This window comes from Bombus bifarius, unplaced genomic scaffold (genome assembly GCF_011952205.1).
Source record: "Bombus bifarius isolate JDL3187 unplaced genomic scaffold, Bbif_JDL3187 scf7180000007984, whole genome shotgun sequence".
Lineage (NCBI taxonomy): Eukaryota > Metazoa > Arthropoda > Insecta > Hymenoptera > Apidae > Bombus > Bombus bifarius.
In genome coordinates, this window is record NW_022884367.1 from 4214697 (window position 1) to 4240105 (window position 25409).

Below are 25409 nucleotides of genomic sequence, written 5' to 3' on the forward strand. Positions count from 1 at the left end.
CGAGCGTATTAATCATACCTCGCAGGCGCAGTCTAAATTTCTAGCGCATCGCCGGTGCCTCATCATCCCCCGCACATTTTCGAGTACCGGCAATCACAGAAATTCGCGTATCCATGCTCACGTGATCACCACGGCAGGTAGATTCGTTCCGGATAGAGCCACGTCTGCCGCGAGATTGAGTTCGACTCATCTCAAAATGCTTGTAGCGACTATCCTATTCGTACATAGTCGACTGGTGCGACAGATACATAGACGTTCGTTCGGTGGCAGAGGGAAGATCGAGGGAGAGAAGCTCGTTCCATGAAGAGAGTAGTGGGGAGGGCGGGCGAGAGAGACGAAGAAAAGACAGAAGAGCGGCGAGGGGGAGGAGAAGGGGAGAGACTCATGTACGGCGTGTATCTATTTGCAGACACAGATAAACACGAACAGAACCAACACCCCGATATACCGGGACAGAGCGAGAGTGTTCTTATAGTGGAACTTATTGATCCAACAAAACTCATTTCAAGATACAGTGCGAAGTCTCCAAGATACTGCTCTCCTACTCCACCCGTCCTGCCTCTCCTCGCGCTCTTCCGCCTCCACCCGAGCACCAGCCCCCTCCCCTCTTCTTCGTCCAGCACCACCGCGCCGTTCGACGCCCCCGTCCGCGCCCGCGACGTCCCCCGCCATCCCTCGCGACCGTGTCGTACATCCAAGACGTTCCGTACACGTGCATGGGGTCCGATTAATACGTACGACCATGGAAAATAACGAATAACTCGGTGCTAGGACTGGCGTTTCTCTGGAAATTCCAAGTAACATATTTTCACTGGTCATTGGCCTGTCTCTCTGTGGATATCATGTCGAGTATAGTTTTGCGAAGTATCGGTGCTTGGATCGTTCTGATTTTAAACACTCGAAAGAAATCAATGTACAGTGGATAGAAAAGGTATCGATACATATTTGTGTTTATTATAGCATTTACGTACTAATTAATCAGGTGTAATTAAGGTTAAACTTTGTACCATTTCGTTATACATCGCTGATACTTTCATTCTTTCTTCCTTTTTTTCTCTTTACTAATATTTTAATTTAATTACGAAAATTTGAAAATAAAGTATAGAATGTGAGAAAAGCTGCTTTATTGCAAAATAAAAGCATATGTCGATACTTTCTGTAACCATATGTAGATCAATTTCTTTCGAAAAGAAAATTTGACTAACTTATAATTGTTATCGTAGATTTCTTTTCACCGCGGATCGTACTTTCGGAGTGGCAGTAGTTGGAGTAACGTGCAGCATAAAGAAGTTAGAAAGCGACCGACTTGATGATATGTACTTCAAATGAACTTTGGGAAAATCTGGTCAGGTTAATGTTGTTACCTCGACAGTGGTAATTAGCTTTTTATCTCGAATATTATTTTTGGAGCGCTCCTGCTTCTTGGAACAAGCAATGCAAGGTAGAAGGTTTAGGACGAGCGTGACCTTGAACACAAGCAAACTTGCGTGCTTCCCTGTTCGTTGTGCCCTTGCACTTGAAACAATCCCTGAGATGTACTTCTGCAAGAGTAGAACCCTTAATTACCTGACATACATATAACCTAAATTTCTATGGGTATACATCTACCGTCTGTTTATCGAACAAATTAAACATTTGGACTTCTAAATGATCACAATCTACATTACTATATAGTTAAAAAAAACAAATATCCCTACAAACCATGAAATATCAATGTTTGCGAATATTAACAAAACGTTAAAGACGTATTTTAATAATTGCAACGTATCTAATAATTTAAAATCGGCACACATGACGAACACGTGGCAAATTAAAAAATTCAGAGATAAGAAGTGAACGAATATCGCATGATAAAGGTAATCGCAGGTTCGATGGAGAGTCACTGGGATGGCCAGGATCTTTGTCGGAAAAGTTAATAATCAGCCCCGACGCGTGACCTTGTACTCGGTTTTCCCCTCGCCGCTTTCACCGCTCGTCCGAAATCCAAAGTTTCTCGGCAACTCGACACTGCAAGCAATTTCGGCGTCGAGCAATCCTCCTTCCCCGTGCCGGGCGTCCTACTCACCTAACCCTGCGCCGAGCAGCAAAGGAAAGTGCATAAAGCTGTAGAGTGTCGCCACTTGGAACGTCCTGTGCTCGCCTTGGTTGTCTTCTCTTCGAGAAGGTGAACAATTTCAGACAAGATTCACGAAGATTTACTCAGGAGTCTGAGGTAGCGAAGCGATCACTCCGATATCGATGAACGTTGACGGACGCTTTCCCTTTAATTAAAATTTAAGGTCCACCGCGAGAATAAGGGTGCGATGATCGACGTTGTGGCAACACGTGAGAAACAGAAGCGACGACGCGGCAGCAGAAGAGAGGAAAGTTTTACAGGGTTCCCGGGAAGTTGGTTCGTTTTTTCCCTGGTGTTTATTATCCTGCACATGACGACGCGACGGAGAGACCCCGTTCGGTTGATCTCGGCCCCCGTGCGTAACAATATTCGCACAAGCGTTGAACGAGTAAACAAACGGAGGAACTTACGATTGCGTAAAACTGCAAAGTGTCTGCGGTTTGTTTGTCGGTGAGAGCGTTTTCGAGGCAAAGGCCTAGAGAGCGAGAGCTGTGGGCGCAGAGGGAGAACGGGAAAGAAGGAAAGAGAAAGGACGCGGGAGAGAGTCTGTCGGAGTTGAGAAGGAGAAGAGAAGTGGCGAGAGGGGGTGGCCGAGGAGAGACGGGGTTTAGGTAGGTGAGTCGCGAAGGATGGGTGAAGAGGACGCGGAGGGAGGCACACAGCCGGAGAAGGAGGAGAAGGTGGAAGAGGTAGAGAAGGTTGGAAAGGGGTGGAAGGGGTGGAAGGCCACGAATGTCGGGGGCGGGGGGAAGAGGGAAAGAGGAGGCGGGTAAGAGGAACGGCCAGGAGAGGGTAGGAGTCGGAGGAGATAGATGTATGTAGGAGGGCCGCTCGATACAGCCCCAGCAACCTCCTCCTCCACCCTCTCCCGAAGCCAAGCATCGCATCGCGAGGTTAAAGTGAGAAAAGTCAACCCTAGTCACTCGGTGAGTCCTCCTGTGCTGGAATATCGAGAGGTAGACAGGATCTCGACCGGAACAGGATTACAGGGACTCGATCATCCGGAAGGTAACTACCCTCTCTCTCTCTCTCTCTCTCTATCTCTCTCTATCTGTCTGTCTACATTTTGGCAAACGTTTCAGTTTCCGTACGTTCGTGATTCCTGCGGTGATCGGCCGACCTCGGTCATCGTACATGGAATGTACGGTCGTTCGCGCAGTTTTTCGACAGCGCGTTCGATGGTCGCCTCTTATGAACCGAATTTCAAGTTGAACACGATTAGACCGGCTAGGGAAGTTGAAACGATCCAGTCTGAACGCATACTCGCGCGCGCAACTCGCTTTTACGCTGAACAGAAACGTTTCTAACAGGCAGTAGGTGGAAACAACGGCAGTCCCCGTCGGGCCATCACGCCGGCACTTATCGAGAGACTTTTAAACCCACTTTTCCGAGTTGGCTGCCTTTCAAAATTCGAGTCGAGAGGCGTGCTCTTGCTGGCAGGTCTATGCCAGCCGGGGACCTGCCGGGTTGTCACTTGGCTGGTTATCCAGGCACTTCCATGCCCGGCCACGCGGATACGAGTGCATAAACATGCGAGCGAACGCCATCCTAGCTAAAGAGTACCTTTATCTCTAGCCAGCCGCTTCCTCCCATCTCCTCCTCGTAGCCTGCTCTGTATACCCTTCTCTTTTCCTTTCAGTCGCAGCTTCTCGTCTCCTTTTTCGCCTTCTGTCCCTTTCTCTTTCTCTGTACCGCGCTTTCACCCTCCGAACCAGGCATTCTCCTCGTGTGACGCTGCCGTGGGTGGAGGAGGAAGCTCACGTAGGTTACTCCTTTCTGCCGGCAGAGGATATTGTGATTTTAGCGTCTGTGTAATTATGGAAATTAGCGACATGGAAAGCCTAGGATAAAAGGGTTGATTATAATCCGGCCGCGGGGGGTGAGCTCCGACCCCAGAGTCCCGCTCCTGTGAGCGACCATAGATTAAAACGCTCCTTCTACGCTAGCGCCTTTACTTCCACCAACTACCCCTATCCACCGGCATCCCCTATCGCCACCACCACCCACTCGGCCACCCCCGCTGTTCACTCTCTTCGCATCACCTATCCCATCCACTCGGCTTGTCTTCTTCCCGTAGCCGTACCTCCTATCCCCGCTACCCGCAATTTTTCCGCTTCTCGCTGATCACGTATCCAACTTCGTTCTCCTTCGTCCTTCGTTCCATCGCTCCGCTCGTATTAAGATCGAGTTTCTTCCGGACGAGTATGTATTTCGGCACGACGTAACGCTACCAGGCAAGGTCGCCCAAGGTTCCACCGGCTGGACTGTGTGCAATCGATATTTGAGTTATTTCCAACGACACCGAGTCGAAAGTAGCTCGGAGGTATTGACCCCTGCAGCTGGCGAATGCGGTACATAACGTTTACTCGAGTAAACGAGTGGCAGGTACGCGTTGTGCTCCGAGCAGGATAAACGAGAAAATTCATTAATTATCCCGGGAGACGTATTCGTCATTTTCCATAGATAATAAATAGGAATTGTTCGCCGAGTGAAAGTGCCAGCCAGTTTAAGCATCGCGAACATGCTCAAGGGTATAGTCGGTTACTTTCGTTCTCTTTATCTGGCTGAGAGCATTGATTAGTTTAAAAGTTAGTTGAGAAGCGGCGAAACTTTTCGTTAAAGAACGCGAAGGAAAAGTTTGCATTTTCACGACTGACGACCTCGTAAGAAGCGACATTTCCCAACCACCTTCTATCTACCATAAATCTCGAGCGCAGAGATACTTTCCAGTATGCATTGGCTTCCACGTATCGTATCGTTACGATCTAATCCATCACGGAAACAAGGTTTTGGCACATAGATAGGCGTGCAATGGGAGCAACGAGCTTGTCTCGAGGAGGCGGCGGGAAGGAAGAAAAAATGGCGAGACCAGCGACGAATTGTCTGCCACAAGGTTGGGTGCAATTGTTCCCCCCTCGAAGCTTAACGCTTTCTCTTTCACCCCCTCGCATCGCCACGACATTGGCGCGAGTGCTCTCCTCTCCCTCCGGCGTTCATCCCTTTCCGTGCATCCCACCCTGGCTTTCGGCCCTCTCTCCTCCTCTATCGCGTCCCTTTTTCCCATCTGGCTATTGGACTACCTTGGTGTTTCGAGCAGCGGGCAGGAACCTATGATGCGATCGGGTATCGAATATCGGCTGGCTCTCTGATTGGTCGTTCTACCGCGCACGGTCGCAACCGGAGCGCGCCAGTTACGACTGATTTGTTACGTAAAAACGTCGATAGCTTCTATACCCTCTCTTGTCCCACCCCCGATGCGCCGCACTCCCTCCATTCCTTCCTTCCGCCCTCCCGGCCCTCTTCTCCTCCCTCCGAACCGCGCTCTCTTTCCACTACCGATTCCTCTCCTTTTCTCTTTCTCGACCACCCTTCACCCGACCGGTCTGGCCACCCCTTCGACGGTCCTCGACACACCGCCACCGCCCCCAGCGGCATCGCGTGCGATAGACGAACCAACGGGAGAGAGAAAGAAAGAGAACTCGTCTTTTTTATCGGCGCCGTGCGCCACTGCCTCTTCGTTCGGTCGGGCATGAACGCATTATCGAAGAAATGGCTGGTCGACGGTACACCGATCCCGCTATCGATTTCTTAGAATCTTCTCCGCTCTCGATGACAAACTGCTGTATTAACGATCAAGGTCAGTAGAGAAAGTTGCGAATCAAATAAAATGATTATTCTATCTTTTTATTTTTCCTTCTTAAGGAATATAGCGAATTTTTATGGAACTATTTAGTGGTTTGTCGCTGGACATTGGTACAATTTGGTAAAGTAATTCCGTAACAGAGTGTGATGTTAACGAGGTTAAAGTAGGTCGAGTCTTGGAAAGATCTTAAAATATGGTGAGAGAAAACGATAGTTTGAGGAAGTTCGTGCTCGTTTTTATGTCTCTGAACAACGCTAGTTTGGTACGACCGCTTCTCCCTTTCGTTTTATAATCAACAAGTCGTCATAGTCAGAACCGATTTAACTTCGCTTTCTCCGAACAAAATGACTGTCTTTATCGATCAATTTCTCTTGTACGTTCGATTCCAATTTTTTACTTCACAACTTGCTAATCATATTCTTGGAGAGAAAATTTTCATAATCGCAGAGTTCAAAATAAATAAAGATAAATCCCACTTCAACATAAATGTATTTAATTTACTTTTGACCAAAAGGAAATCACGCGTAAAAGATCCTTCGATAAAGAAATTATCTTGTCTGAAAGATTGTCAATTGTTGGTTGAAAGATTAAGAATAATTTAGTGGCGCGACATAGCTATTTTTACTATAATAGGAATTTTATCTGAAGGAAGGAAGTTTGGTCTAATCGTGGAGAAAATGTCGAAGGGTGCCAGGCGTACAATGGGCCATTATTCAAGTAAACTCCGTCCCATTTTACGTATCGTCCCGGTGAAATTTTCCAGGCAAGAAGACGTCCACTCTCGAATATTCCTATCACGAGCGAAGGCAAAGCCACGCGTTACGTTGCCGCGTACTGGCCGTATTGTAGAAGCGTATTCAATGCCGACCTGCCATTTAACACCCAGGCAAGCCGCGAAGTTTCCTGCAATGAAAGCACCGGCGCGGAACCTATTGTGAAAATATCTGACCACTGTCCGGTGCAATGAGGTATGGCTGACCCCGGGGCTGCCGGGTCAGGCACAATGCACGCGTATGCATGCGGCCGTGTGCTGTGAAAATATTTCACGCGGCCACCGCTAAACGGACATAAACGCACTTAACGACAGTTCCATGTCACCGACGCACTGGTTCGCATTGCGTTCGGTTTTAACGATGCGATGCGCTACCGACGAGCATCGTTAACCATTCCCCATTTTTCTACCTCCTCCTCTGTTTTCTTTCACCTGGTTTTCCACGAAAGAACAAGAGAAAGAAGAAGAAGAATGGCAAGAAGCAGAAAGAGACAAACTTACGTCGGTATAAAACGATCGATCGAGGGGCATCGCTGAAAGGTCGCTAACGAGCAGCAGTTTCTCATTAAAGATCGACAGAGCCGGTTCACCGTGAAAGTCGTCGGCGGAACGAGACAAATGCCGGAAGAAAAAAGGCGGGCTAGCCTAACTCGAGTGTCGAAAAGCATCGAAATGAGGAAGAGGATTAAAGAGTGGGAGACGAAGGAAAGAAGAAACGAGGTGCGAACAGGAGAGACAGCAAGAGGGGTGGATCAACGTAACTACCGAAACGAACGACGAGCATCGGCAATGGAGAGAGAGCGCAGACTCAATATCTCCGAACCGAACCCTCCGATAGGTCGAGGTTCGACTTCGAGGGTGGGAATAGATTTCCAATCGCGCGGGGGTGGTCCTCCGGCAGTGGATGCTCGCCACCGGAGCACCCTGCTGAACTCCTGCCTGCTTCGGCATGCCAGGGTCCACCCTTTCCTCTATAGGTGGACCGAACGCACCTACACGCACTCCTCTCTCTCAACCCTGCGCTGCTACACCCCTTTCCGATTCGACGCTGCCGAACCGTCGACTGTCCGAGAGGGGTCGTTGGAGAGGGTAAAGCTACGACTACGAACAGGAGACAGAACGATTCTATTGACCAGGGTTCGATGCGCGCATCTGGGCGTAACCCATTCGTTCGTTCCGTCGGTCCGATGCGATAGGAGCAAGGGAGAAAGGTATCGACGGAAGAAGAGCGGTGGTGCGGTGTGTGACGAAGAGAGGAACAGAGAGTGTACCGCGCCTGCGAATTGTCGTCAGGGCGACGGCGACACTGGAAAAATCGAACTGAAATAAACCGAAGCGTTTTCTTCGCGGAGCTCGAGCACCGGTTCCACCATCTTCGTCTTTCTTCAGCACTTTTCTCCTCTCGTATTCGATCGCCGTCTCGCTCGCGCTACCGCCGGTTTCACCTTCATCCTCCCACTACTCCTGCCGCCGCTCACCGGCTTCTCTGTCGACCGTTCCACTGACGTTCCCTCCTTCCAACGCTGCTTCTCTTACCTAGACTCTCTCTCTCTCTCCCTCTCTCTCTCCCTCTGTCTCTCTCTGTTCCTCTGCCTCCGCGTTCCTTCCACCCAGCCTCTTCGAGTTTACTGTGTTATTGCCAGACCGTCCGGGACGACTGCGTCGGACTTTCCACGTCAATTTTCTCTGCACTTTGTCCCATTCCTTCCGGCTGGAATACCGTTTTCTTGGTTTTTTTTTTGTTTCTTGCCCCTTTTTTTGAGAGAGAATTGCTGGAATGTTGTAAGCAACAGATCGTAAGCGATCGATCGAAATGAAACGAACTATCGTTTTGGTTTTTGAAGTTCGAGGTTTGGAATTTAAATAATTTTCTTTAACCCACAACTCGTGGTCGAACCGGACGACTACCAATCTGCGATATATAGCTAAACACGTGGCGAAAAAGTTAAGAACGTGAAAGAAGATAAAAAAAAGTCTGGAACTCGTTAAAACGAACGTAAAAATATCCTCAATAAAATCACAATCATTACGATGAAAATACCAATAGAATCAGTTCCTCGGAACCGGACAACAATCCAAAATTTATGAATCCAATTATGAAGGCAATTTCAAGCATAACACAATCAAGAGCGGGACCAATCGCACCTGAAAATGGGGCCAATTTCACCCTGGCAACTGCTGCACCCCGTTCGTCTCAATCAAGACGAACGGTCGATGTCAGCATTACGGTAGCTGGTCCCATCTTCAAAGACACCGCTTGAACACCTAAGCCGTGGGCCGGTCTGATGGTCATCAAGGACGGAAGGGGCAAGGAAAAGGGGGACAAAGGGACAGAGACAGAAGACAGAGCGGCGAATAAGAGGCCATGAAGCAGTGTTTCGCGAGGAAGAAGAGCCGTGAAGCCCTGCCGCCGTACATCTTCGAAGCTCGTCGCAACTTTCAGCGGATGAGTTGTTGGAGCGATTTAGGCGTTACCGCGGGAATAGTCTCCTCCCTGGAACCCCGAGCCAGCTCTTTCTCGCTTCTGCCGCGTCTGGCAGGGCTCCCTGCGAGCTGGAGAGAGCTACGCCGGTATTTACACGTCTCCGTGCTCGCGCGAAACAAAGAATTATTATTTGTATGCCCTCGTGGGTGGCGGAGGATTTTGCAGTTCACAAACTAAGTTAGCAGCTACAACTCGGCCCGAAGCCGACCGGAATGGGGAATGTTGGTGACCGAGGGTGGTCACGGGGAGGAGAACGACCTCGTTTTCTCTCTTCTCCTTTCGCGCGTTTTCAGCTGGCTCTCTCGTTCGCGGTATCCGAGATTATGTGCTATGGATATACGCGAGTTACAACCCTCGTCCTGCTGCGACCAAGAAGCTTCCAACGTCTGCACGTCCATCCCCTTCTTCAACCACCCACGTTTTCTTTTTCGGCAACTGTCACCGGTTGTTGTATCTTCGCGCCACTAGAAGGATTCTCACGGATCAACGTAGCGATCTTCTAACAGGCAGATTGGATTAACCGTGAATTATAACGGGGTGTAAAACGTCTTCGGATGTGACTAGGAGAGCGATCTGTTTCGTTTTTCGGACGATGTTCAGAGAAATGGAATTGGAAAGGAAGATCGGAACGTTCGTTGGATTATTTCCGACGAATGCTATAGTTTTGTTATTTTTGCTTCCATCGTGTATTTAAATAAAATAAATTCTATGTAAACTTGCTGGACCAAACTGCAGGGAAATATTCTAATAACTAAGAAAATGGAAATATGTGAAATACGTTTACAAGTATTATATCGAAGTTTCGATTAAAGCAATTGACGTGTTCCAAAGCACGAGAACGATGGAGCTTGGTCCAACTGATGTAATATTCCAAATTCGGTCAATCGATCTTATCTTTACATATAATCTCTGACTTTTAATTTTTACTAAATTAAGGCATCGAACGTGTATTATTATCGATACATCACGAAGAAGAAGGCATAAACGAAGGGCCACGCTAACGAACAGTTTTGTCACCAAGGTGTTGTCAATAATAATCGCGAGCAACGATGACAACGAGCTCGACATCGAATAAATTCAGTGCAAGTGGCGTTAGAGGAACTACTTGCAAGGATTCGGGACAAGGTTTCGCGGCCGGGTGAGGAGAATTTCCACATTTCTCCGTGTTACCTGAAGAAAGAAAACGCTGACTGAGAGGGGAAAGAGAGAAAGAGTGCTCGAAGTCTCTGAGAGGTCTCACAAGTCTGGCGACTTCTACGGAGAAGCCAGGGGGTCGTGATGGGGCGGTCGGTCGGAGGTATTGATCTCAACTCTTGCTTTTCTCAACTTTTTATCCGGCAGAACCGACCGGTACTACCACACCATCGCCGGCCCAACGACGACGACGACGAGGACGACGACGACGACGAGTGCTAGAGTCGGCAAAGCCGCAACTTACTTCAATTCCTCATTCCCGTGCGAATTCTTGGCTTGAACTTATGACCGGCTCTCGGTCCCGTACCTCTCCGCGTCACCAAACCTCGATGCCTTTGGCCTTTCGAACAGTGGTTACTAAACGAGCCCTTCCGAGTTTACCGTTTCCCTCTATTTTTTTTTTTCTTTCTTCTACTTTCTCCCTTCACGTTTGGAAAACTTGCAAGTTTTGTTTGCGATATCATTTTCTATCTCTCTTTTTTTATTCCAAGAATTTTGAGTCTGGTCGCGGTGCTGTTCGAGGAGAAAGTTCGCGGAAGTTATCTTACACTTGAGTTTTATTTATTTCCTCGATAGAAAGTTCATACTGCAATACTTTAGTTGTGATATACTTGAGAAAAATTGTACGTGGTGCAAGTGTAAGGATAATTCCTCTGTGTACAGTAAGGGTAGCTCCTTCTCCGAAGGATAAAACAACAATCGACGTTTGAGGATGTCAATATTCCGATCAATCCTTCGATTCTCCAAAACCTAATTTTCGAACCGACAGCCTATACTAAAATTCACATGTATTTTTTCTTTTCAAATATGAAAAATAATCCCATTTTGTGAACACAGACCAATGCCCTCAAAATTGCGCAATCTCTCGGAAAATAGCGAGAGAAGAGTTAAAAGTATTTCCGTGTTGGAACATTACCGGAAAAGGTTGTCGCTGATATTCGACTTAATACGACATTCCATCGGTCGGACGAATTACAGGGCAACGAATCCGCCGCATGTAATAAAGCGTATCTGTCGTACATTATATGGCGGAGTAGGTAATCGAGGTATGTAGATACACGCTCCTCAGAATTAAAATTCAGTTTCGCGGAGTCTAGCCGGTAAGCAAGCCACGAAGCAAACTCTCATTTCCCATCCGGTGAAATATCGTGTATTTATTTGTCTGTGAAGCCCCCGGTTTCTCGTCTCGACCACCTTCCACCCCCAGACTCCGATGTGCCGCCTCTTTTGGGCACGGAAGCCCGCAGAAACCGGGCTCTGCCGAGGCAGCAACTCTCTACATTTCCACCGTTTTCGCGAAATTAATATATCCCTCATATACTTTGCATATTATTGCAATATTCCGTAGCTATTACTCGTCCGCCTTTTCCTATCCCCGCCGGCATCCCTTCAGTCCGCGAAAGGTGAGCCCGTGCATTCGAATACACATCGCGAACCGAAAGTAGATTTTACCCTCCCGCTTCATCTCCTCTCCCTCCCCCTCCTCCTCTCCGTCCCTAGCCTCTGTCTGAATTTGCGCCATTTAACTCGTGTCGCTGGTCGGAATTTGCCGGTAAATAATTGGACGCTGATGTCGATCGAAAATTTCCACGATGTAGATGTATGTGAACGATCAATGTTCTCGATGCTCTTTTCCTCTTTCTGTATCCTTTTCCTGACAGACGTTTAATCCGTATAAAATATTCATTAAGTTTGGGTTGCGCGAAGGAAAATCGATTAATTACATTGAAATCAAGCCTGAAAGGATATTTTATTAGTTGAAATTGAATTTCATTTCCAGGACAGGCATACCAGTTTCAAGAAATAGGAGAATAAGTTGATTAGAAGGAAGAATTTTATTTTCTACCAAAACTTTGAGAATATTCGACGCCCGATTGTGTACGCTGGTTACTGAAAGAAAGATCGAAAGACCTGTGAGATAGACCCGAGTCAAATATAGGAAGATTTTATCAGAATCTTTGTTAATAGCGCTAAAGCTAATTCTCAGCCAGTTCAATGACATCCGTAATTAGTCTAGAAGTAGCACCGTCTGACCTCCTACTATTTATAGAAGGTTCGCCCAATGAAGAGCTTCGATTTCCTTAAAAATTATGAGCCGATCTAATTTCTGTACCGTGCTTTTTGGCACCATTCTAGTACAGAAACTATTTGGCTGCTTGCTGTAGGGTTGAAAGTTGTTAGAGAGCGGGTAATCAATAATTTAAAAAAATAACATTCTTTTGTTTTTTCAACTTTAACCAGAATGCTTTTTCTGTTTCCATTGGAAACCTGAATTTTCGATACTCACATTGTTTGTCACTTCGATTTCTCATTTATCACTGAAACTAAAAAAATAGAAACGAGAGGTGAGTTCGGTTGGAAAGATAAATCTTTGCAAAGAATTATTGAAATCGCGAAAAATTCACCCTGATACGATCGTTATAAATCTATGAAAAGCTATAAATTGGTCATTTCGACAATTCCAGTATTTTCAATGTTAAAGATATCGTCGCTAGTTTCACGTGAAATACTATAGCGTTGCAAATAGGACGATGAAAATAAGCACGATATAAACTTGATAGTTAAATACAATTAATCGAGCCCTTAGCGTGGCGCGTCTCTAAATACACTGTGAAATCGCCATCAGCTTGGCACGATCAAATCCGTCTTGCAACCGTGGCTTGCAAAAGTCGAAACCAACACACGCGGCATAGCAGCTTCGCGAAAATAGCAACTTAGTCTACACGGCTAATAAATGACTTCACTGCGTTGAAACAGTTAACGCGTTCGACTGGCTCATTCTTTCACACCCGTCGCTTTGTCATGATATATTCTGTACACTCGATCACTGTCCTTTAAAATATTGCACGCCACACCAAAATTAGTTCAAATTATTCCGAACGTGTATGTTTGTTGAATTTGGACTAGACACCATTGTTTCTTCTTCAAAATTTCTTCGCATCGATAGAATCACCAACTTTCGCTACTTCGTTACTTTCTCCGTTACCAAAATCGGAGTTGTAACACTATAGATACTTACTGCATGTATATATTTAATATAGAAAAGTAATTCTCCAATTTTCAAGTTCCACCTTCATATTCATCAACGTTTAATAGTAAGCGTAATAGGTTTAAAAGTAGAAAGCAATGACGGTTGCTCAAAGAAACTAATAGACCACGGATCTCTATATTTATGGGAATTTTCAAGATGCAAAAATACAAATAATGCACATAATACGTTAATATCGAAATGTGCGAAGAATAGCACCCTTCGCGGTATCTACTAATCGCAAGTACAACAATTTTCTACCAAAGTACCGTTTTCTTAATTATATCTCTAAAAATGCAAATTTCCATAAATGGCCAGAATCGAGAAATTAATAACAGAACGATCGACGATAACGTTGCCAGCTGGATCTACACATTTAACCGAGATCGACTCCGGCTTAATTCAAGCCAGACCCGGTGCCACCCCCTCGGATCTCTCATTTGCATTCACTAAGTGATAAGTAAACTTGGGTAAACATATCCAGACGAACGATAAGCGGGAAATAAATCGCGAAAGTTTAAGTAGTTATAAATCTATACTCGTCGTGGAGCGAGAACTGGGTGGACCAAGGACCAGGGTGGAAAGAAGAGGATGACTAAGGGATGATGCAGAGGGAAAGGATAAGATAGACACAGTCGAAGAGGAAAGAAGAGACGAGCAGTGGCTCTTTCGTGGATGAAGGCAGGTTTGAAATAGAGAGGAGACGTCGGCAGGGGGTGGCAGAGGGCATAAAGTATAATTGCATCGGGTGGCGTCATCCGCTTTCGCACACCCCACGCTAATAGCACCTCCGCTACCGGCTGCTCGTATTTTAATGCCTAAATTATGTACGGCATTAGAGATAGACGGCCTCCATTGAGAAGACCTATTGATTGCGATCCCGCCTTTGTCGACAGCGAATTCGCAATCCCGATTGTCTACGCTTCTTAAATGGAAGATACTTTCGACTACGACGATGCAGAATAAATACGACGAGCTTCCGCGGGGCTCTGATTCGCAACTTGGATCTGTCTTACACGGCGTACAACTTGATCGTTAACGTATTTTTCCAGACATCATTGGCGAGAAACGCTGGCCTGAGCTATCAGGGTTCATAATTTTATCGTTTCGTTTTATGGGAAGTTTGATATGAAATTACAGGATTCATTTCCTATCGCTTCTTCCCATCGTTTGGATACTAACTTTTCCATCTCGAAATTGCGTCAGATCTCTGCGATTTAGAATTTTGTCGACGATCTTTGATTAACATTTCCTTCTCGAAACCTCGGTGATATTCTTCGACACGTTCTTACGTCAATGTTGCTTGGTTCTTGCTTAGCAAAATCATAATAGACATACAGTTCAAACTAATTTGGTTTTGAATTTCCTGTCACGTATCGATCAGAAGAATATCGTGTAAATAAGTAGAATTTTCAAAAGTAATATCTCTAACATCCTGACATTTTTCTACCTTTTAATTTATTACGTCGATCAGTGCGGCTTCTAAACAGCTCGTATAATTTCAATCGGCCCGAAGAATCGTTTCAAACGTGTAAAGTGTTTTTCGTAAATTAAAAAATGTAATATATCGGACAATAGAGTGGAGCTTAAAGGTTAAACCCGGGATCCAGGTCCGACCTGGCCAAGCATTTGTTTAATTAGCCAGCGTCCGTCACAGAAAGACGATCTCGGTCGTCCGGGAGCGATAATAGGCTCCCGCTTTCAAACGGATTTCGAGATTTATGCTAACACGCCGCATTTGTTCCTGCGCCGCAACTGCCAGGACACGGTTCGTTATGTTCCCGTACGCAGACCGCCATTCGCGGAATGGAAATCGTCAAAGAAATCCTTTACGCTTGCACGTGCGACCGGACGAACATCTCGTTTGATGTGAACGCACGAATGGATTTATTAATTGCACAATTTTATGCTTCTCCGTGATCCGAAAGGTTATAGACGGAAATAGCTTGTTCCGCTGTTCGTTTGCTTGCAATTTACACACCTCCTTAGGTGATTTTAAAGATGATTTCTGTCGTGCAACGAACATTTTACCAAGCGCGGGTGCGTGAAAATACTTGTGCAGTAGATTCTTTTATGCTGAGATTTGTATACTATTTATCAGGATTTATATTCATTCATCAGAGATATTTAGCAGAAGTGCATAAAATAAATACCTGTGATATAAAAAATATATAAGCTATTTAATGCGAAATACATATCATAACATTTAGAGTAATCGTTGCCTGTTTTCTCGAAAGTAACCCTGGCTCTCAAAATGTACACGCTCCGAAATACAACTAATCTTTCGTTTCAAACATTTTCTCGTACAGCGTACAGGGGAATTTAATATATCGATGGCAACATTTACGCGTATCATACTGAAATAAGCTTATTAGAAAAATTGCCATCAAACTCATTAACATCGTCGTATTCGCTTGACTGGCAACGGATACGGCAAAACCAAGAATAACAAGAAGCACATGAGAATATCTAAATGAATAGAGCAACATACTTACACTGTATATAATTCGATGTACGGATTACGATATTTCCATCAACAGTTAGTTATAGGGAGAGCGACAATGAATATCGGTATCCGTGGACGCGAAGAAAAATAAGCAGAGAGGTTGTTGTACAAAAGGTTATCCGAGGAGAAAGAAAACAATTTTTAAGAGTCTGGTTCTAAGAAGACCCCCGTAGTCGGGGATGTTTTAGGGATATTAGCGAGCAAAACAGAGGGAGAGGGCAGGGTCAGGACGAAAGCCCGGCACGGAGGGTGAAACGCGGCAGATTAATTTACGACGAAAGATAAGGAAGAGCGGTGGGGTCCTCTTCTTGTCCGACAGGATTCGATTGTGTCTCGGGCTGCGGCAATAAATGTATTTCAAACCGCTCGAGCCGTGGCCACCTCCGCTGCTTTCGCTGTAAAATATATCCATTGTTGTTGTTCCAATTAGTCATTCGAGTAGACGCGGGTCTCGTAAAGAATCGAATAATGTATGCTCCCGATATAAATGGTCGGACGTTTATTTTCGGTCGGCCGTCGAGGGGATATAAAACCGGCTCGAGATTCCTCGTGGAAAACGCAGGAAATAGAGTGGAAATCGAAGACGACTCTTTCACGCTCGAAACGTGATAAAATGCGAGATACCCATTACTGTGGTGAGCTATTTCTGCTGGAAATCATGGGAAATTCTCGTGGATGCGCTTCCGTTCGCGGCTCCTCCATGCTGCTACGTGTAACGGAAAACCAATAAGCAAATCGAGATACAACACGCGAGATTGCGTCGATTTGTCAACTACAGATGCAATTTACGTGAGTTTTTAAAGATTTTTGTGCTGATTAATTAAGAACAAGTACTGAAAGCGAGCTTGAACTTTTCGTTCTTCGCGATAGCTCTCTATTTTTTCCTTTCGTTCTTTTCTTTCAATTTCAAGCTGCAGTAGTTGTTTTACTTGTTCTTCGTAGTTCTTCCTTGTTTTCCATATCTCTAGTTCTTTTATCCTTACAGTTCATTATTAGCTATGTCGAATTCTGGATAAATGATAAGAAGCTTGTGATCGTTATATCAATATTTTCGCGACAGTTTTTTTCAAATTGAAAATCACGTAAGAAGATCACAAGAATATTCTAATTATATATGTACGCAATTTATAGGAAATGTTTTCTTCTTTACCGTGGTTGATACTTGACGATAGGATCACATTTCACAGATATAGTATCGGCCCATCAAATTTAAACTTCGGATAAATCACGTTTCATGTTACACTAATTAAATACTTTTAATTCATTTTTAAGCACTTTCCCATCATTTTACATACAGCGTCACTCTGGTCACGTTACCGTTAAACCAAGTAACTCGTCGAAGACAAAGAAGCTCGCACGCTATCCCATCGACTACTATACGAAGAACAGTATAGGAGCAAGAATATCATTGCAAGAACAGGGATCATTGGCAACCGATGATCCGGCGTTTTCGATGGCCCGCGGTATCTTTAGATCGAGGCTACTCTTCCAAAGAGGTGAGATGGTTGGCGACCAGTACCCGGAAGGTGCGAACGTGCGAAGGTAGGTGTGTGATCAGGTCCAATTTATCACCAAGTCGATGCGACGACGCCCACCGTGAACGAGGAATAGGCCGTGACCCGGCGTTGGTCGTCGAAAATAGGTAGCAACGCCTCGAATTGGTAAACGAGTGGTTAGAACCGTGTTGTACGAATCACAATCTGTCGATCGACGATCCAATCGTGAACCTAAGGGCCGACGACGCTGCTCATCGGCATCGCGACGCGACTAAGACTCGTCTGAATTTCATGCAACGTGAAATTGAATTTTCCCTGCCCTTGGCGGTCGTAATCGGTTCAATTATTTCGCCAGCTAAATTCGTTTGACGATTTCGTTCAGTTGGCGGCGGTTACGAGCAACAACCGGATGAAACGAGAGAAATAAATTGTTTATTTACTCGCGTAAATAAGCGGTCTTTCGAGTGACTGTTTATTGGACACGTTATTGCCTCGGCCATTTATTCTTGACAACCTGTGATTTGATATAAATTTTCCAGCTTACAGAGCGTATTTTTGGGCAGGGCTTCCTCTGTAGGATTCCACTCGAATCAACTGAAATGGAACCGTAAAGCGTGTCTCTTTTCATTTTTTCCTTTGTACTTTCGGATAGTTGTTTGTGGGTGAACATTGAGACAGAAATTTCCCTATTTTTCTAACGATGATTATTCAGAAGTCTTCAAAGGTTTTATATGACAGTGTTTAACCCTTGACGGCTGCAATCTGGACTAAGAGAAGCGAGTCAGAAGTTAATTTGTCAGAGGAATCGTCTCCTCTGCAAATATTCATAGAATTGTACATATACGAAAAGTTCATCCGTGCCAATATTTTTATTTATCACTGTATACATGAATTCAGAAATTAATCATCATGCAAACAAAGCATCCCTGAACTTCGACCTTGGCCCTGTACTCTCCGATCGATTCCTCTTCAAAATCTTATCTCCATCGACGTTGCAAGCTTCGCCTTAGAAACAAAATCACATCGAATGGCGACTATCGACCGTATTAAAGTTCCTTCCTGGAACAAGTGGCGTCACGAACAATTTTCGTGAGTCACGCGCGGCAACGAGAGGTCGAGACCGCGAGAGCCGATCGTCCGTTTAGCGGGAGCAGAATTTTCGCGGAACGACAAACATCGTTCGTTCCCTTGGCGACGATCGAGGAAGTTGTTCCTCAGATGGAGGCAACGGTTAGGGATCAATTAATATCCACGTCGCGGGCCGTGGTTCGCGGAACATCCAACGACGGTGCCGGCACGATGCGATGTAGCGTTATGAATTTGCTCCGGTGCGCCCCGCCGACGTCGTTCTCGATCCTAGGCGGATATTATTGGATCGAATGCATCACGTCAAACGATACGTGAAATAAGTTATAGGTTAGTGGCTGCATTGGCACCGCTCGTGACAGCCTATTCCTGGAATGCACGACCTCTATAGACGACGCAGACCGCGACTCGCGACCGAGCACGATTCACGAATTGAAATACTCCGACACGGGTAGAACTGCTCTATGACTTTTGACTTGGTTCGTTGTGACCCGGAACAAACTGTCAACATAGATGGTTCCGACATTTGAAGATCTTTACGATAGCTTTCACGGGTTGTATACGTGGCTCTTTTGTTTGAAATTGTGATTGAGAGATTTTAAATAATTTTAAATTAGAGAGGGTAGGTTGAGAGATACATTGCCTTTCTAATGCTGTCTTGTGGCTGTTCCATGTTTAGATCTGCATTATTTCATGTTAGTTTGCAACTTTCTCCATTCATTAAAATTTTCTTGTATTTTACTTTCTCCTGTAATTCTGTGTTTCAGCTTGTTGCCGTACCTTCCGTACCTTATTAATGTCTAAAGCTTTATTTAGCTCCGTTTTGAAATAAATTAGTTATATATAGCGCGTTTGTTAAACTACAGAACGAATAAATACTCTCAAAGAAATATTTATTCTCAATTAGGAAACCCATCAATTTTTAAGTGCAACATACGATAAAAAAAGAAAGGTGAATTCTTGAAGTCGACCATTTTTTACGTTATTCATTTTGTTAGAAAGATCATGCAAGTTTCTACAACATTTTCTAATTTAGATATTTCAATCAATTAGAGATTCCTCTTACATCTTGACTGCGTGCTCATATCGCACGACTATAACGTACCAGACGAAGTTTCCAAACTCAGGAGATTCTTTAACTGTACGTATCACGAATTGTTCGACAACGTGAATCGGCCACTTCATCGGCCGAAGGTCTCTCGTCCATTTTAAACGCGGCCGAACGTCCTCGACAGTCGTTTCGCATGGTAAGTATTGTTCCATGCGCGCGGAATTAAGTTCGAAAACGAGCGTAGTGCATCAGTTACACGAGGGATTTTAATGTTTGCTCGTTCCAAATTGATGGGAGTAACATCTGCGTCGCGCTTTAAGTCAGCTAAGTCCTGCGCTGGCTACTCTTCTTCGGTTTGTTGTTTTAGCAGCCGGCTTCAGAGAGCGCGGCAAACATATCCGACAGAAGATGGAAGTAGTCCGGTGTTACGTTCGCATTGTCGCAGGAGAACTGTACAAACAGAGCCAACGAACAGCCTCACGACAAAAGAGATCCACGAAAGTGTCCCAATTTTTATCCGAGAAAGTGGACTTTGCTCTTGGTAAATTTTTATGATGCGAAATTCATATCTTTCGATTTCAACGATATTTACAGTACTTTTCCTTCTTTAACCTTCGTTTCGTGATAGCTGGTAATTAACGTAATAACAGGTTGATTAACGATGTTTTGACATTGACACGATATTTTTATCTTTGCTTATGGAGCAGTTATAGTATAGGGACGTGTTGCAATAATCAATCAAAAATATTGGTACAATTTTTCTATACTAAATAATTATTGGCAGTTGAAAACTGGAAGTGGAAAAATGAGAAATTTTCTCAGTTGTCAATTATCAATGTACGGTTAAAGATAGGGAATGCAGTTTCTTATCGAAAAGTTATTATAATAAAATTTCATAAAATTACGAAATATTAACCATTGGTTGACCGATGTGATACCAAAAAATTTTTTTCCGCTTTGTTGTTATAAAAAGTTGTGCTCATATTCATTACTCTGTTCACCATAGTAATGACAAATCGTACTACATCTTTCTTTTTCTCAAACATCGCCAGGCAATGCGGTCTAATCAACACGATCGTTAAACATTTACTCGCCTTCTCAGAAACCAATGCACTCGGTTTCATATCCGAACTCCCACTGAACATCCCACCGAGTCGGAGCTAATAAAAAGCTCAACCAGTATCGTCGCAGCTTCTCGTCACACCTCACTAGTTCTCGAGTGGAAGAGCTTAGCGCCTAGTTTCCCTGGCAACGAATGTGTTATTGTTGAGAGACACGCAGTTGCAAAAGACGAGCAAGTCGTTGTTCGAACAAAACGAGCTTCGAATACTACTTTTCCATAGAGCCAATACAATTATCGATACAATTGTCAAATTATTTAGAAATGTTCAATAATTGTCAAATTATTTGGGAATATTAAGTAATTTATAACGGCTCTTGTCTTCTAGAAGCTTGAGAGGAAGCTTAAAGTGATTGATCGATGAAGAATCTCGATATCGGTAACGCAGAATTCACGATAAAATAAACGAATCAATTTCCAAGTTTAGCCACTTCGCAGAACGGATTCCGCGACTCTAACGACGCAAGTTTCATTGTTTCCGCGAAAATCGGCCTTGGGAAAAATATTCAAAGCACGAACAGCAGTCGATCATCCTCTGGCAGAACGGTTCAACCCCAACGGGATCTATTTATAACCGAAGCTGATGCACGCAACGCGGGGGTGGCTGCGGTGCCGGACTTAATGCATCCTCTCGTTGCATCGGCGTTTCGGCTATAATGGATACGGCGTTTTTCTCTTTGTGCCAGATACATATAATCCGCGGCCTCTGTCGAAGTTTCGTGGTAATGCCTTCGCGCCTTTGTCTCTGCCTCTTCATCGCTGTGTCGCAGAGAATTTTGGCACGACAAAGCCTAGCAGTGTCTCCATTTTGGTTCCGTAGCCGGGCTCTCAGTGAAGCCTCGACGCTCTCGTCGATCGGCCATTTCCCTTTTGCCCTCTTCTCCCCAACGATACGCCAGGATACGTGTTTTTAATGCTGATGATTCCGATATTGCGCTACGAGTGTGCTTCAAGTATATCAAATTTCATATCATTTGATAATACTTTCGTACGACTATAAAACTGTGATACTACGAAACTGAAGCCTATATATAGAACTTGATAAAAAGACGCTTCTTTGTATAGATACTCTTTGTAGCCACAATATGTATACACAGGTCGGTTAAAACGTAACTATTTGGCAAACGGTAAATCCTACGTACCGCCATTAAGGTAATTCTGCAATAAATCGAACTAATATCATTAGTAATGTCTTACAAGTATGAAATTTCGAATTATAAATATTAAATAAGGATCGTGCATAACAGTTGCAGATTACGAACGTTTTATAATTTGTAAGATTTAATTCGTTCGATCGACAAATGTCTATCAAGAAAGTAAGAATTGTAGTTGGTAACAAAACGTTACTTCGTACCTTCCGAGGAGCGATGAATGCACGCGACGCGATTCATATTTCGTTAATAACTTCGATATCAGATTTAGCAATATCTCCGTCATTTTCCGGCAAAGGACAATTTTAGCGCGACGCGACGCAGCAACGTTTCGGCAAAAGAGATACCGCGCCGTTTGACGAAGTCGTTTGTCAAGCGAAACTGGTCAAACTTCCTGCGAAAAATTTTTTTCACCTCCTTTTGTCACCGCGCTCCTCCTCCAGCCTGTGTTACCAGCCAGTGTCTATTTCTGACAGAGGTCCCCCGGGGCAAATTTGATTCTGCAATTATCGTTTTTCCAGATAGGACCGTCGGCGGCGAGCGTTTGACAGAGTTATGGTTATCACTTTCGTCGCATCATTGTCACGCGACGTTAAACTCAGGCCCGAGCAACAAAAAAGCGACGATTTTCGCATTAACCCGTCGTGTTTTCCTGAAAATCAGCCGGGATTATTGCCAAGGCAATCGGTAATTTATTTTCCGGCCGATTTACCGGCGACGTGCCGGTCACCGAATTAGGTGCATAGCAATTCCGCGCAATAACAACGTCCCTCGTTTCGTCAAAACTTTCGAAATGGATCTTGTTACCTTTATAGAATCAAATTCAGGACAGTCCTCCGTGAAATACGAAATAAAATGGTCGATCATGTGGGAGATATAAACGTGATTGATCGATAGACTGCGGATGTCTATAAAAATTGAAAGCCGCGAAAATGTATAAAACGCGTGCAATAGGTATGCAAAAGTTGATGAAATATCCAAATTGTAGTAACGATTAGTGGGTGGAACACAAGCATCGACATGAATACGGAGAAGATGTAATGATTAATACTAACATTACAGAATTTGTTGAATTAATTCCATTAAAACGAAGGATACAATTATTGATAAAATGTAGGTGTTTTGTCAAAAATAACGCTGACTTTCATTGAAATAGAAACATGTTTACATATATATATCTATTTATTTTCATAGAAATATATTTATAAGCGCACGTTGTCGCTCTACTGTTGCAATGCGCTTATTACACCCCTACATGCCTTCCTTTAAATACTAAAATGAAACTAACTGGAAAATATCCAATAACTGTACAATAGCGATTAATCATAGTCACACTAGTCCTACTCCAACCCGCGAATGAAAAAAAAATCACTATGCATAGCAACGATCAGCAACCCTCCATTGGACTACAAGTCGAATTCTTTGCACCGCGCAGTCGACGACCAGCCAGTCTGTTTGTCCGATTGATCACGTTTGATTTGCCGCGAAATTCTGACAGGCAGCCAATAACGTCGCCATTCAATCTCCACGGAAACCCACCCCCTGATCGATAACCGATTGAAAACGGTGCGGGGCGGTTCGTGGGCGTCGGAGCCGATAGAACCGCCCCTGGTGTGTGCGGTTCGATGCGACGCACGTTGGAAAGTGCAACGTGCAACGGACCGCGTTGCTTTATTCGCGACACTAAGTGTGTCGTCATATCTTAACTGCCCCCGTGGCCCCGCCGCACCAACAGGGACACGCTTATTTATCGTCGACGCTGGCGTCAACGAACAACGAAGACGACTACCAGCATCGGAGGAGGAAGGCGATCGCGTGCACCGAATATTTTTAGGTGTCGTGTCTACAACGTTTTCTGGCTATTAGCGAGACGGAAGGGGTGAGTTTCCTTGGGTTGTCGAATGGAGAAAGTATCGGTTCGGGGCTGGTTTCTCGGATATGTCAAACGGAGTCGAAAGTATCCACTGAAATTGAAAATTGAGAATTCTGCGGTCCTGGCACGAGGCATTAGAATATTGCAAGATTTTTGGAATTGCGGAAAATGATCGCAAGTATTGGTAAGGGAGGGAGAGAGAATTGTGAAATTAAAAGTTACAGAGTTTAAAGTAAAAGATATTTTGGAATATTCTTGTTGAAATGAACGAAATAAGATTCACAAAACGGACGCTATTCTGCTCCAGTATAGAATCTTTCTAATCTCAAGAATCAACCTCGGAATGAAAAGTGGGACGTTAAGAAATTGTTGGAAAATAAATAAATCGTGGAATCTAAATAAATATAGATCTTAGAGACGAACTTGGCACAAAATAATTAATCATCGGTCAATAATTATTCTACATCTGCAACGTTTATATCTAGAAATGTCAAATACAACTTCTTCTATTTTTCCTCGTCGGATTAAACAGAAAATCGATCGATACAAAGAAAGATAGAAAATGACCCACATTAATCCCTATGCAATATCAGGTCAACAACCCTACGTGATAGTAAATATAAATATAATAATAATATAATACGTCATGAAGCAACTAAAATTCACCAAAGCTGGTAGATATATTTTAAGCAGACGTTTTTTATTGCATGTGTCCGCCGTGCCATTAACAGGTCATAGTCGCAATGGAATTTCATGAGTAGCAGTTGCGCCAGAGAAAACCAGCTAAACACGCGCGCGACAACCTATGAAGGTTTGATCTACTCGGACGTTTACGAGCATCGTGAAACCGGCCGGGCAATTACTTCACAAGTTCTCCAGTGGCAAATTCGAATGTGACGATTTCGGTGTTATGAAAACCGCTCTATGTTCCGACCAGTTTGATAAAACGACCATGCTTCCCAGTGGCTGTTTCGTTCGCGACTATCGATCTTCGTTTTTGGAGACATACAAGTTTATTTTACATTGGTTCCGACTGGTATTTTCGGTTCTCCTCTTTTTTTTTTTTTTGCCCTACTATTCATCCGCCATTTTTATTAGCTATTTCAGCGTCGATGGGTTAGCTCCAATTTCGTCGTTTTCAAGGGATAATTTCCCCTCGAAACAGCTTCGAGCTGCAAACACACTCGTTCCATTGTGTACGACGATATATAACGCTACGTTATCTCAACACGCACGAGATATTACATAATAGTATTATATTAGGTATTATACGATGTAACATAAAGAACACGGTTTGCAATTTTAATTAACAGTTAACATTTTATTCATAACGCCGTATGAAGCCGCGGCGTAACAGTATACGTTAGCAGTTACGTACAGGTAGTTAGAACGTGTGCCGCGGCACGTAAAAAAATGCACATCGTCGGCCACTTTCGACATAAAATTTAACATTTCGAATGACGTTCCTTTAGTAGGGAAAAATCGGAAAAGCCGACTCGTAAATGTCGTACGAGCAGTGTTATTTCACTGCAGTCGCTGCGTATTTAGCGCGAGCACCGCGAGTTCTGGGTCATTTGTTTCGCCGCGTTAACAGACTTCGCTCTTAAGAAGTAGCTTCTATTCGAGTAACGTAAATAGCAGCTACAAACAAACTAGCAACAAATAACAAAAATAATAGGTTTCTATAAATAATTTCAACCTTTGTTTTATTCTATCTGGCTACATTACGATACTTTATTAGTTAGCTTCATTTTCGACAAATAAAAGAAAACCAAAGCGAGAGACTCTAGTCTCTTCAAAGTCTAACTAAAAGTACCTATTAAACTGTCTTAAACGTTTTACTTTATCTATCATATTACAAATATGTTCTTACATAAATATGAAAGAG

The 25409-nt window shown here is 44.2% G+C and overlaps 1 long non-coding RNA gene across 1 annotated transcript in view; it reads left to right on the forward strand.

Annotated features, from left to right (window-relative positions):
• Positions 1-2990: 2990 nt before the first annotated feature.
• Positions 2991-25409, forward strand: part of LOC117204872 — a 53658-nt gene continuing 31239 nt past the window's right edge. The window contains exon 1 of the long non-coding RNA XR_004487148.1: positions 2991-3124. This is a non-coding gene — a long non-coding RNA (uncharacterized LOC117204872). The remainder of the gene's footprint in view (positions 3125-25409) is intronic.